The sequence below is a fragment of the Spermophilus citellus genome, assembly GCF_964194105.1.
Source record: "Spermophilus citellus genome assembly, chromosome: 12".
In the NCBI taxonomy this organism is placed as follows: Eukaryota; Metazoa; Chordata; class Mammalia; order Rodentia; family Sciuridae; genus Spermophilus; species Spermophilus citellus.
Genome location: NC_138198.1, coordinates 81,274,012 through 81,288,395, shown reverse-complemented (window position 1 = coordinate 81,288,395; position 14,384 = coordinate 81,274,012). Strand labels below are relative to the sequence as shown.

At 37.7% G+C, this 14,384-nt stretch overlaps 2 pseudogenes across 2 annotated transcripts in view; one reads left to right on the top strand and one right to left on the bottom strand.

Annotated features, from left to right (window-relative positions):
• The window catches only part of LOC308631989 (large ribosomal subunit protein uL23-like), a 491,218-nt pseudogene that overhangs the window by 331,813 nt on the left and 145,021 nt on the right, over positions 1-14,384 (top strand). The window lies entirely within an intron of this gene.
• LOC308632056 (large ribosomal subunit protein eL33-like) lies at positions 2,609-3,959 on the bottom strand (annotated as a pseudogene). The gene is made up of 2 exons: positions 3,861-3,959; positions 2,609-3,159 (listed from the first exon to the last, which is right to left on the bottom strand). The product of its transcript is annotated as a large ribosomal subunit protein eL33-like (transcript).

Sequence of the window (14,384 nt, the reverse complement as noted above, 5' to 3'; positions counted from 1 at the left end):
GGTGTGAGAAAGGGAAGGGTAGGAAGGGAAGATGGAAATGTACACACAGGTATTAGGAGTTGAGAGACTCGATCCTATAAATCCAAAGTATCCATAGAAGGACATTAAGCAAAAGAATGACATGTTCCCATTTCAGCTTTGAAGAGATTCCTTCAATACTAGTCTGGAAGACACTCATAAAGAGGCAGATGGGAGAATGTTCATGTACTTTACATAATAGTCCTGGTGAGAGATCATGGGTGCAGTTACAGCAGGAATACACAGAGGACGGGATGAACCAAGTCATATTTAGGGATTGAATCAGTAGGAGTGGCTGATGATAGGGAGAACTGAAGGAAAAAAACCTGAGTCTCTACCTTGAATTTTGTTTTGTCCATCTCCATCATTAGTGGCTTAATCCAGGCACCCACTACCTCAATTACTCATCCAACAAATAGTAAATATTCACTAAGTGCCTTCTTTGCATCAGGTCCTGAAGACACAAAAGTGAACAAACTGGAAATGGTCTCTGCACTTACAGATCTTAGTTAAGGACTCAAGTTACCAATGCTTCACCTCCTACGTCTTATTTAATCCCCAGGAATGTCCTATAAGTACTATTATTGTCTCTATTTTTCAGATGAAATAACTCAGACAAGATTTGCTGAAGATTGCATAGCGAACTGATAAGTGGTGGTGCCAGGAACTAAAAACAGACCCACCTTACTGCAAACACATGACCTTTAAATCACTTGACCATGATAACTCTCACGCAATTATATCCAACATGTTAGTAAAGTGAAGCAGGAGGCATCACGATACCAGACCTTAAATTATACTACAGAGCTGTAGTAACAAAAACAGCATGGTATTGGCACCAAAACACACATGAAGACAAATGGAACAGAATAGAAGACATAGAGACAGATCCACATGAATACAGTCACCTCATATTAGACAAAGGTGCCAAAAACATATATTGGAGAAAAGATAGCCTCTTCAACAAATGGTGCTGGGGAAACTGGAAATCCATATATAGTAGAATGAAATTTAAACCCTATCTCTCACAAACAATCTAAGTGAACCTGAGAATTAGACCGGAAACCCTACACCTGCTAAAAGAAAATATAGGCCCAACACTCCAACATATCAGCACAGGAACTGACTTCCTTAACAAGAATTCTAAAGCATAAGAAGTAAAATAAAAAATCAATAAATATGATGGCATCAAATTAAAAAGCTTCTTTACAGCAAAGAAAACAATTGAAAGCATGAAGAGAAAGCCTACAGAGTGGGAGAAAATCTTTGCTACCTGTACCTCAGATTGGACATTAATATCCAGAATATACAAAGAACTCAAAAAACAACACCCCCTTCAAAAAATAACCCAACCAATAAATGGGCACAGAAACTAAACAGACACTTCTCTAAAGAAGAAATATGAACAGTAAACAAATATATGAAAAAATGTTTAGCATCTTTAGCAATTAGAGAAATTCAAACTAAAACCACATTGAGATTTCATCTTACTGTAGTCAGAATGGCAATTATCAAGAAAACTAAGTGACAATAAATGTTGGTGAGGATGTGGGGAAAAGAGTACACTCATACATTGTTGGTGGGACCGTAAACTGGTGCAACCTCTCTGGAAAACAGTATGGAGATTCCTCAAAAAATTAGGAATGGAATCACCATTTGACCCAGTTATCCCACTCCTCCCCAAAGAATTTATATAAATAAGCATACTATAGTAATGCAGCCACATCAGTGTTTATAGCAGCATAATTTACAATAGCTAAGCTATGGAGCCAACCTAAGTACCCTTCAACAGAGAAATGGATAAAGAAAATGTGGTGCATATACCCAATGGAATATTGCTCAAGTCATAAAGAATGACTTTATGATATTTGCCAGCAAATGGATGGATCTGGCTACTGTCATGCTCAGTGAAATAAGCCAGTCCCCCAAAACCAGAAGTCAAATGTTTTCACTGATATGTGGAAACTAACCCACAATAAAGGGGGAGGAAGAATAAAAGTTTGGTGGAGTAGACAATGGGGATTGAAGGGAAGGGAGAGGGAATGGGAAAAGGAAAGACAGTAGAATGAATCTAACATAAACTCTCCTAAGTACATACATGAATATACCACAGTGAATCTCACCCTCAAGTACATCCACAAAAAAAATGATTTAAAAAAAAAAGCTGTGGGTAAACGGCAGAAAGATCAATAGAGGGAAGGGAGCAGGAGGTAAGGAAAGGGAAGGGGAAGGACAGATCTGGGGTCTAAACTAAACCATGATATATTCCATGCTTTTATTGTTATATCAAAACAGATTCTACTGTTATATATAACTAAACAGAACAAATTAAAAAAAAAAACTATGACAGAGAGTGCACTGACTTGGCTTATTGCAGTCTCCTAATTGTATATAATTTCTGCATTCAGCATATTCCAGCCAGGGTAGTTTTTAAAAAATGCAAATTGGGGTGTAGGATGGTACCTTCTCTGATTGAGGTGCTTTGAGGAAGAAGGTGAGGTTTTAGATGAAAGGTGAGTCATTTGGTTTTTAGACGTACTGTTTTTTTTTTCCAAGAGTACAAATCCAACTTCATTTATTTTCCATTAGTTTAAATCCTTGAGGAAGACAGCATCACACGGATTCTGTGTCCAATGGCCTTAGCAGGAAGGTTGCTTTGGAATTTAGCCTGAACCATGCTGCTGTTTCCACAGGCACGCGTAACCTTTCCCCAGATGACTCTGGTTTTGTTTGGTTTGCCACCAGGAGTCACTGTGTGGTTTTTTGCTTTGCACACATAAGTACATCTTGCCCAAGGAGAACTCGGTTTCACCTCTGGCATAAACACCTTCAATTTTTAGAAGAGTGATGTGCTCCCTTTGGTTCCAAAGACCCTGCTTATAGCCAGCAAAAAATGGCTTTGCACCACAGTCTCCCAGCAGGCCTCCACAGGCTCCAAGGTGGCAGAAAGAGGAGACACTGATTTTGAAATGGCTGTGAAACATCCAAATGGGACACCCAGCAGTAATTTGATAGATGAATCTGAAGTTCAAGGGAAAGCCCTGGTTGGAGATAAAGCACTTCTGGCTTTATCTCCAGGTACTCATTAGTACCTGGGGGCCAGCTAAAATCAAGGCAATTACTAGGATTCTTCAGGGGCTCCTAAGAGGGAGAGGAGCAGCCTGCTGAGACTGGGACAATGGGGTACAGGCTTGAAGAGAGGAGAAGAGATTTGAAGTAAGTGATTAGAGAAAAAGCAGATCTTTGCAAGCACAAAGATATAATTAAGTGGTACTTAGGATTAAGGACAATGAATTTATAGTGACATCAATTTGCAAGGATGAGGGATTTTATCCAATAGTAATCACCAAGAATAGGAATGCTAACCCAAATTTTAATTTACCAGTTCCTTTTCTTTTTTTCTCCCAGCCTGATTTAAAACATTGCCTGTGAGCTCTCAGAGCACCATGAATTTGACGTGTTATTAAACTTTCATCCTATATCATCCTATCTAAGTCCATCTTCCTTTTGAACTTTGGAATCCTCCGTTTGTTTGTTATTTTCATTCCCAGCAATTCACATTTGTGTCCTCTCCAGGTTAGACTGTGAACTCTTTGCAAGATCACCCCAGTGCAGGGTTCCACACACAGGGTACCCTCCGGAAACACTTGTGGGGTGGGATTGACTTTAATCTGGTACCCGCAACAGAAAAACAAACCAACTCTCAAGCAGTGATTTTAAGTTTTCAGATATGGAATTAGCAGTCTCTCTTTCAACCTTTCACTCTCTGTTTTGCATTAAGAAGTAGTCAGATTAACTCTACCATAGTATATGCCCACTTTTCTTTGGAGCTGGGGCTCTACCAGCAGCTCTGTAAATTCTGTGACCATGAATAATCTACTAAGCATCTCTGGGCCTCTTGAATCCTCACTGGTAAAATTTAAAGGATTGAACCCAATCATTGCCGATGTCCTTTCTTGTTCTAAAATCCAAATATTTCATGACCCTTGGGAGACCTATAAACTATATCTGAAACCACTGCCTTATGATGAACATTGAAAACCTGGCTTCCCTACTGGAAATGGAGAATTCGTTTCTCTTTAAAACTGGATTGTAATCTACAAAGTATATCACTTCTCTAATGAAGACCACATTTAATATTTAGCTACTGGTTTGGCTGCTGGTTAAAACATTTTGTCAGATTAAGTTTGCTTTTCAGTGGTAGGTTTACCCATCCAGTGAAGGAACACCTTACATTACTTTAGGAGTAAAAAGAAAAGAAAGCAGGAAGAATATGAAATGTGGCTCTCATATGCATCTTGTTAAAACACTCTTTTTTTTCACATGAGAAACCAGGAGTGTCAGTGACTTAGTCAAAATTAAGGAATGCTAAATATCAAGGATAGTACCAGAATGCAAGCCCCAGCCCCTTTTTAAACAACCAAATTGATCGAAAGTTTCCTGAAGGACAAAATCAGATGAAGGTAAAATGCCAACAGGTTGAGTTTAAACAGAGACTCTACTTTATTCTTTCCAGGTTCAAAAATAAACAATCCCAGTGATTAGCCTACAGGGCTGGCAGATGACATTCTGATTCCTCAACAAAAATATTTGTATTTTTGTATCACAGTTAGTACACCAATTGTTTAAATTCAATTAATTGAAAACAAGGAGAACTAACAAACCTAGAGCTCAATTTTCCTCCACTCTTTTGGAAGACATATGGGGGAAAAAAAAAAAAAAAACCCCCGGGGCTCCCTTCATTAGCAGCCAGGGTGGTGAGTCTCATTGTAAACCCACTTATAAAGGCTCATGGCTACCTGCAGAGCCAAGGAGTACAAATCACATTAGTGAAGACACCAGATGACCAAAGGAAGCAGTCAGGGCCCGGTAAAGCTAGTAAACAAAAGGCAGCATTCCAAATGAATGCCATTGCTAGAATCTGCTTTGTCAACTGCCTGGATCTGAGAACCCTAAAGCAGATTAGCTTAAAACAACAAAAGATTCATATAAGATACAAAGAACTCGTACTGACACATTAAGAAATTGTCTTCATTAGATCATCAGGTGCTTAAGAGTAATTATTTAGAAAAAAATAATTTCATCTAAATTGTGTTTGAGGCAATGAGGCCTAGAATAACAAAAATCTAAGTATAGTTCCTGATGTATCATGTTCATGGCCAAAATTCATGAGCCAGACATACTGGCCTTTTTTTATTTTTTATTTTTAAACTTCCTGATATTTTGAAGTCTGTAATAACTTTAAAATTTATTGCCCACATCGTTTTGGCTTTACCAACTCTACTTAAGAGGGCTAGCTTAAGTACAAACTAGAAAAAAACTCAAACTTCTGAAGTTTTACGAATGTATTGCACACAGGCAAAAAAAAAAAAATGGTTTAGATAATTTAAATAGTCCCCAAAGCCTAAAAGTCAAAATTTAGGTGTAATAATGATAACGTTTCCTTGTAATTTTTCTTTTCCAAGAATTAATTTCTCATCATACCTCCTCACTTTCATTTGACTGTAATAATCATCCCTTACAAAGAACAAAAGTAGCTCCGTTTTCCCACTTTCCTTTGAAAGGCAAGCCCATTGTTTCTTCAAACTAACAGGGTGACAACAGGGCTTACACTGCCACAACAGTTCACGCCTTGCCTAACCAGCTGGTGTCACCTGGGGCTTTCAGGGCAGGTGAAAATTTGACTTCATTTATGTTCAAGTGGAAAAACACCGAGAAAGTTCTGTGAGTCTAAACTCCAAAAAGCTCTTTTGGATCCACCGCCCCTATAGGTCTAAAAATGGTTAAGTCAATCACATTGGTGGATAGAGGGAAAAGGAAGCATGAAGATAAAGGGACTTGTAGCTGAGCCACATTTCAAGTGGATTGCAAATGAGGGGTACAGCCACCCCCCTTGCCCATTGCAGACTCACCATGAAAGAAACCTTGGCCAGTTCTATATACTCACTGGTCTTCAGTTTTGTCACATAGACAAGTTGCAGAAACCTATCCTATGAAATCTGTGACTAGGATTTTTTGCTCTGATGGTTCTTTATTTGCTGACTGCAACATGGAGTGTCTCCTTCCATTTTCTCAACTACTCTTTCTCTCGGCAGGCAAGAGGAGGCAGGGCCAAGAATCACGCAACCTGTGCTGCTCTGAAAGCAGAAAGATAGGTAGTGTGGCAAATCGAGCTCCACTCCTTTATAATTAGGTGACTTGAGGCTCATGATCTGTGAAATGAGACTCTCTCCCACCTCAGAGAGAAGGTAATGTATATGAAGCATGCAATAAATGTTGATACCCTTCCCTATAGAGATCCCTATCCATAGAAAGAACAATGTTTTTACACCTTCTAGAGTTTTATTGTACATATTATCTCAGTTAATCTTTATCAGACAACCATGCTCATAAGTAGCCAAACTGCTACTCAAATGCATGTCTTACTCTAGAACCGATGTTTATTCTATTTTAGTGTTATTTGAGGGGCTGCGGTAATGGGACCACAATGATCTCCTATATCATCATATCCTATGGGGTTGGGGGGGAGAGCATGGCTTAAACTGGGAGAGATCATAAAAACACACAAAGGGGAAAAAAATAGATAAACAAACAAACCCATACCGCTTAGTAAGGTAATTGCTAGAGAAGTAAGTCACATTTGAGGCTTGTCAACAAAGCGTCCACTTCAGAAGGCAATGAGAATGAAAGCGTAAATATGATTACACCATTCTAGGTTCTAGGTCTATATAAGAATGTCGTTGTCTTAGGTGTGGCAAAGACACGCTTATAAAAATAATACACGTACCAAATATTATATTAGTCTAAGGTTAAGGGAGCTTTCCTTATTGCCTTTGGATGCAACCAACTTCTAAATTAACCAAAAATTTCTAAATAACATCTCCGATCTGCACTGGGAGCTTGGATAACACTTTGCTTCATTCGGGTCCTCACAATAGCATTCGGAGGTAAACATGCTAGCACTGATGACACAAGAAAACAGACTCCAAAGGCTGAATGACTTGTTCAAGAAAGTTACTAGTGCTGAGATTCTACCTGCATCTCTTAAACTCTGTATCTTGTGCTCTTCAAACTAAACACAGCGTATTCCCTATGATCACAGAAAAGATTCTGTGAAATGGTCCAAACTGCAATCAAAATTGTTAGCTAAAAATCAACGGAGAACTAATTAAGGAAAGGTTGGATAAACTTGAGTTTACTTATACATTCTGCAAAAAATACCTACTTAAAAACTTCTGAGGTCAGTCTGCCAAAGATAATTGGTTTAAATATGAAAAAAATTGTTATTCCTGGTCTACCAGAGAAGTCAGACTAAAAGAACATAAGATTCCTAGTCTCCTCTTACATAATTCTATAATTCTGACTACAATTCTGACTACTGTTCGTCTTTTCTAGACTTCAAGTTCCCTCTCTCTCTCTTCCCTTCCTCTATGACCCCCTCCCTCCCTCCCTTCCTTTCTTTCTTCCTGTGCTACAAATTGAACCCAGGGCCTCACCCATGCTCTACCAATTTGAGCTACACCCTCAAATTCCTAATAAGATAAATTTAAAACTTATTCCAGGTGCATGCTCAGCATACACAAGATTCTGGGTTCATTCCCGCACATTGGAGGGTGGGGGGAATCTTAACCCAAAAGGACAATTTTTAATCCACAGATATGATCTTTACTCTCCCTTATAACCTCTCATTCTGTCACCTACCTTGAGAAAGTCTTTGGTGAAAAGTAATCAAGGTAAGTGGGCTGATGGCATAAGTTGGAAGAAAATTGTTCTTTCTTTCTTTCTTTCTTTCTTTTCTTTTTTTTTTTTTTTTTTTTTTGAGTACAAAGTGAAGAAATGCAGGAGAATCCTGGGAAGAAACACCATGGAGATATAGTGATCATAGTTATGGCTGAAGATAACCAACTGACCAGTGAGGTGGAGTGGGTCAGCCCTGTAAGCAGGGTGCCCCGAATGGGCTCTGGTCTGACGGTGGTGGTGATGGCAGGATGATAAAAGGGCTGAATGATAAATCACAAGTTGTAGCAAGGAAGAATAGAACGCATGTTCTCATTTGTTCCAGCAACTGTGCAACACAGATATATCTGACCTGAATGTAACAAAATAGAAAATCTGGTTGGAATTACTACTGTTTTTTTCCTGATGAGATCAATGTGGCTGGTGAGACAGCTTTGAAATTCACAATCATTTAGATCAGTGTTTCTCACAAAGTCTGGTTCAAGGACTGCATAAAGAACCTCCTAAAGAATACTTTTTATGTAGATTCCTTATCCTCTCTCCCAGAAAGGTGTCAAGGGGAGAATTTGGGAATCTGAATTTTTGAATATCCCAGAAATGTTGCAAGATTTGGCAAATAGGTACATTAACCCAAGATGATGCTGTGACCTATGAGTTTTAAAACTATTTATTTGGATTTTAAAAAGAAAGATAAAATTAAAAAAATATTTATGTATTTTACTGGGAATTGAACCAAGGGCACTTTGACACTGAGCTACACTCCCAGTCTTTTTTATTTTTTATTTTGAGACAGGGTCTCACTAAGTTGCTTAGGGCCTCATTAAGATGCCATGGCTGACCTCAAACTTGCAATCCTTCTGCCTCAGCCTCCTGAGTTGCTGGGACTACAGGTATGCACTTACAATGCCCAGTGAGTTTATTAAATGGGATGCTTTTTTTTTTGAGAATTTTAATATTTATTTATTTATTTTGGCGGACACAACATCTTTGTTTGTATGTGGTGCTGAGGATCGAACCCAGGCCGCACACATGCCAGGCGAGCGCGCTACTGCTTGAGCCACATCCCCAGCCCGGGATGCTTATTTTTAAGCATTAGCCAAACACATCTAAAATAAAGGAGGAAAAAACAGATTAAAAAAAGAAAAATAACCCTTATTGTCCAACTTTCAGATTGGATAGTTGACCGTTTCAATCTTCTCCTTTGGAAAATGGAAATAAGCCAGTCATGGTGCCTGATAAGCCCCTTGCCATCCTGTGGGTCTGTTCACAAAGTGCACAGAGGAATTCCTCAAAAGAGGTCTTAACAGCATGGAAGAGTTGGAAAGACCACTGTGCCCTGATGATAGCAACCTGTTCCTGGGATTATTGTTGTATCCAGCATTCCCTGAATGACTATAGCATTTGGCCTTTAACTTTCCTCTCAGCAAGGAACAAGTTCATATTAAAAATAATACAAATGATTATCAATTGACTAAGTTTTAAACTATAAAATCTAAAATTTTGAAACCCTAAGAATAAATAAAAAAATTTCCAATGGTTTTATGGCAAACATCATCCTCACAAAATTATTGGATGAAACATGATTCTTAGCATCCAAAGAAAGAAAAATTCCTCTAGTCTTTGTATTCCACTTTTCCCCCACAAATGGCTTCTACCAAGCTTTCAGGAATAATGGGATCCTGCTCTGCATGAAGGGTCTCTGTTCCTAAAGAATATTGTAGAGTGTTCAACTATGTAATGAGAAGCATCTGGTCTGCGGCATTCTGAACTACAGGAGCCTGCAAATGATACCTGAATCCCCATTTATGAAAAAAAAAATACACCAAAAAGTTATATTACTGAATACCAATTGCTAAAGCATTTCATTAGAGAAGGGATGCCTAAAAACAGGGATGTTCTGAGAACGTGGTCTAGAGCAAAGAAGGGTGAAATAATAAACAGACATATGGAGAGTCTGCAAAGATAAATTTTGATTACTAGCAGCATCCTGGTGTTCAGTAAATGCCAATGTGCCTCAGAAATCACAGCACTGCTGCCTGTGACATCTGTTGTGAGATGCCAATGTCAGTATATGCCATTAACGGGAAGGAATTACTATATAAATTGCAAAGTGAGTAACATTAAGTAGAGTGCACACACAGGAAATAAGTATAATCTCACCTGATGTAAGTGGGACCCAGTAGAATCTATTTGCTTATTCAAGTTTTCTCACTTCATAATTACCCTGTTGCTTTATTCTAACAGATATGTGGAAGGCTAGGTTGAATGTCATCTGATGTAGTCCTCATTTTATTTTGTTTGTTCTATAATGATGCTAGTGGACTACTGATAAAGCAGTCAGGACTTTCCTTAAGGTACTTACACAAGTCACCTCACAGAAGGAGGGGAGACACCCACCTTACATGAACAAGCACGATGAAAGGAGTGTGTGAACTTTCAACAAAAGACAAAGCTTTGTACCAGAGGTGAAGAAGTAGTTTATTTTTCCATTTATATAAGTAAGAAGGAAAGAGACAGTAGCTGCTTCCCATTCCAAACTGTCCAGGGCATGACTTCTCTTTCTTAACAAATGAACAAAGTTGGCTACTGCAGTTTCCAGAGGGATCTGGAAAGGACTCAAGTCACTAATGATTACATTTCCTCTGTAGCTAGTTTAACCTTTGAAACCAGCCAATAACAGAGACCAAGAGGGAAGGTCAATGCAGCCTTGTCCTTCTGGCATCCTCTCACTGTTCAGACGGAGAACAGTTTATTAAGAAGATTATTTTTAAAAAATGCAAACACTTTATATAACGACTATAATCAAGGTCTTCAAAAAATTTGTTTCAATATCCAGAACCTGAGAAACTCTTAGGTCTTAGGTGCTTATTTTCCCTTTTAATCGTTATGTGGAAGTGGAATGATAAAGCTTCCACATTTAAAAAAAATCACCAAAGAAAAATATCTTTTGTTCTTGATTCATCTCTCTTTTCACATTATTTTGGTCTGACAAAACCATCTGTTTCTAGAATGAAGACATTCTTGATATATGCCCAAAGACACACTATCTTTTTTTTTATAGTGTTGAAACATTCCTCTTAATGCTGGAGGTATGATATGCTACTAATAAATATAAAAAATACAAAATACATTGTTGCATATCGAAAATATACCACGCAGTCACTGATATTTCAATCATGTATTCATTATTAACCAGGCTACAAAATATTAAATAACCTTCTCTGATTCTACATTTACACATCCATTTTAAAAATGGGACATCCTCTTCTTTCTCCATAATAACCCCTTCTCCTGCTTATTACAGGGAAAGTGAGAACATGATCACTAAGATTAATGGAGCATTGGCAAAGTATTTTAGGTACAAATGACCCACTTTTATGTGCTGCCAGAAAAACTCAGCAAGGTTTTAGAAAGGAGAAAACCCGAAGTTCTTTTTCATTGAATTCATGCAGCCAGTGGGTGATAAATTGATTGTTCTCTTTGGATGGCAGGGTCAGAAAAACAGAGAGAAACATTTTCTATAACTGGCTAATTTTTTTAATTAATTAGTAACTGTTTTTTTTCTCTTAAACCACTCTATGTTACTGAGATGAATTACCTTCAGTTTTAATCACAACTCTCTTAAAGGTCAGTTCATGCTGCTAAAAGTGCAAGAGGATCATAATGGATGCATTTTCTCCAGCAAGACAAAATGCAACAGGATCATCACTTCCTTTTCCATAAAGGAAGGAGAAAAGGGATTGAACTTACCCTCTGGACTATTATTTTCCTGTAATTAGTTCTTAAAAACATCATGTATTTTGTGAAAATCATCTCTTTGGTTTATCATCTTAAAAAAAAAACACTAGAAATAGAATTGGTAATATATTAAAGTTTAGATCACATTGAATGCTCAAGAATTCTAAATTTAAGACTTATCTAAATATGACTATCAAATGTGAATTAAAGTAAGATTTGAAACTGGGAGTGGTAGCTCACTCCTGTAGTCCTAGTTACTTGGAGGGCCAAAGCAAGGGAATCACTTGAGCCCAAGAGTTTGAGACTAGCCTGAGCAACAAAGCAATACCACCTCTCAAAAAAATTTTTTAAAAAAAGAGAGAAAGAAAGAAGATTTTTCACTTGCTTGGTCTTGGCCATGAATTTTCATAAAAAGTCTGAATCTGGCCCTTCAGGTACTACAGTCATTACAAAATGGTTACTAATGTCAGCTAATATTTAATGCCCACTTTAATGAATTTTTCCCATAAAATCAACAGTTAATTTTATTTAAAACTAAGGTGTAGCTATCATTTCACTGGGTCCTTGGGAAAAGCAGGGACAGAAGTGGAGGTACAGCTGCTGCAAACCTTGTCTCAAAACACTGATGTTAAGAGAGTGCCACTGGTGATCTATATTCAGAATCACCAAACCAAAACATTATGCACAGCATTAATATTGAACATAATTAGCCCATGAACCCAGATATATGTGCATGTGTGTGTGAACAGTATGCTTCCTTACAGACGTAAAGTACTGAGAGACCTCTAGAACCTAGCTCAGAGAGACAGTCAAGTACCTAGACATGAAAGAAAAAATGAATTTTTTACTGTGGAATAATCAAAGAAACTGGAACTGTCTTGTATTGGAGGTACAAGCTCATCCTTGGGTATAACGCAAAATAGCAGTTTACCAGCATCATGACACAGATCCCAGGGAGAAATGACAACTCACCTAAAGGGAAGACACTTCATTTCTAGAGAAAATGACAATAAAATAAAAATATGGCTGCTCAAGCCACATAATGTAGAGGCAACTAACCCTTCACTAAGGACTTTAACAGTCCCTGAGGATATCATTGTATTTCAAAGCAGCACAATAGAGGAGCTTTATAAAATTATGACTCTGAGTCAATCAGTGTGCATTATTTAAAAGGCAGAGTATTAACTAATGTATGTTAGAAAATTTTTTTGCTAAAATAACTAATTTTAAGAAACTTGAATTTCAGTTAGCTGGAAAATAAAACTATTTGAAGCAACTTTACTATTCGTATGTTTTATGTAATATATTCTATTTGTAACTTTTAAAGGCTTTTCTGAATAGGTTCATTACACTCCGAGTAACCATAAGAAATGTATTTTCCACATTATCACTATTGTTGACTAGATTAATTTATACAATTGAGAATTGGACTTTTAAAGAATATCTTCTCAGATTATAAAATTATTTGCCTTGTTAAAAATTGTGTTACTGACCTGCTACCCATTTTTGGTAGTACTGTGGTATCTCATTCTTTCCTATGACTACAAGATACCATTACTGGCTTGTAATAAGTCCCACCTATTCTGTGATTCTATGATTTTAAAAGCTGAACTCAGGTATTAAGGCCTCTGAAGAGATCTGCATGAGGAACAGTGGAGGGGGTTGTTTGAAACAAAGAGTCCTGATTCATTAGTGACTCCTTGAACATCACAATGTCATGGATGTAATCCAAGGGTCTTGGAGGATTCTATGAAGACAACAGAATAAGAAGATTTCAGAGTAGCTGAAATCTTTAACTCTCTTTGAAAATCTTCTGTCACAAGTCAGAAGGATAATGTCTCTTTTCACCCAATGAGAAAGCTGTTCTCACACGAGCATAATTAATCTTCTGACACCATGACAAAGAAATTCCTTAAAAGGATTTCTCCGATTTCCTCTCAAGACAGAGGATTGTCTTTATCCATCATCTGTTCTTCCTGATCCCTCCTTTTTGAATATCCACATCAGCAGAATTGTCCATCAGAGGAGACAGCAGGAGGGAAATCTCTGCATGATTGATAGGGCCCCAACGCTCTGCAGGCCTATTTAAGTGCAAGCATCTATTGTTGCAAACTTACTTTACAGCAGTTAAACAAATATAATGGTCACCAATTCAACCATTGTGCAGCTCAGACTTGACTAAAACTAGTAAGTGAAGTTTGCTAATGACAAGCCACTGATTTTGAAGCCAGATAAAAACTCTGCAGATGAATTAGCCTGATATCTATTTACAAAAAAAAAAAAAAAAGAGAGAAAATTTCCAAAGGTAGGGAACAGTAGATGTATACTGGTATCATATGCTATACTGTATTTCCATTGACATTCTCATTAAAAAACAAGAAAAAGTCTAATACTTGTTTAATATGGAGGAGTTTGTTTTTTGTTTTGTTTTGTTTTGTTTTTTTATCTAACAGTCACTCAATACTTCTGACCCATATCATGGCAATGTGGAGGGAGGGAAGATCCACGTTATCATCCAAAAAAATCGGGTGTGCCAAGAAGAAAGTGCTACTAACAGTCATTTATTTAACTTTTTGTAGGTTCATCATAGAAACTTTTTCAAAAACAGCTTTGGATACGTCTGCGTGTTCTTACCAGCACCTGTGAAAGAAAATGGAAGGCTGTTGGAGATTTCCTGTGCGTACCTGGCACTACTTCCTTGGGTGGAACTAATGAATCAGAGGAATATAGGTCAGTTTCAAGCAGAGGAGCAAAGCACACTAGACAAAGGTGCAATCCACAGAAAATGCAAGCCTAGCTCTACTTTCAAAGCAACTTGTATGAAATGGAAACAAATCTAGAGATTTCACTAAGCTGCTGGATGAGCAGCCCCAGTATCAGCAGTAGAGGTC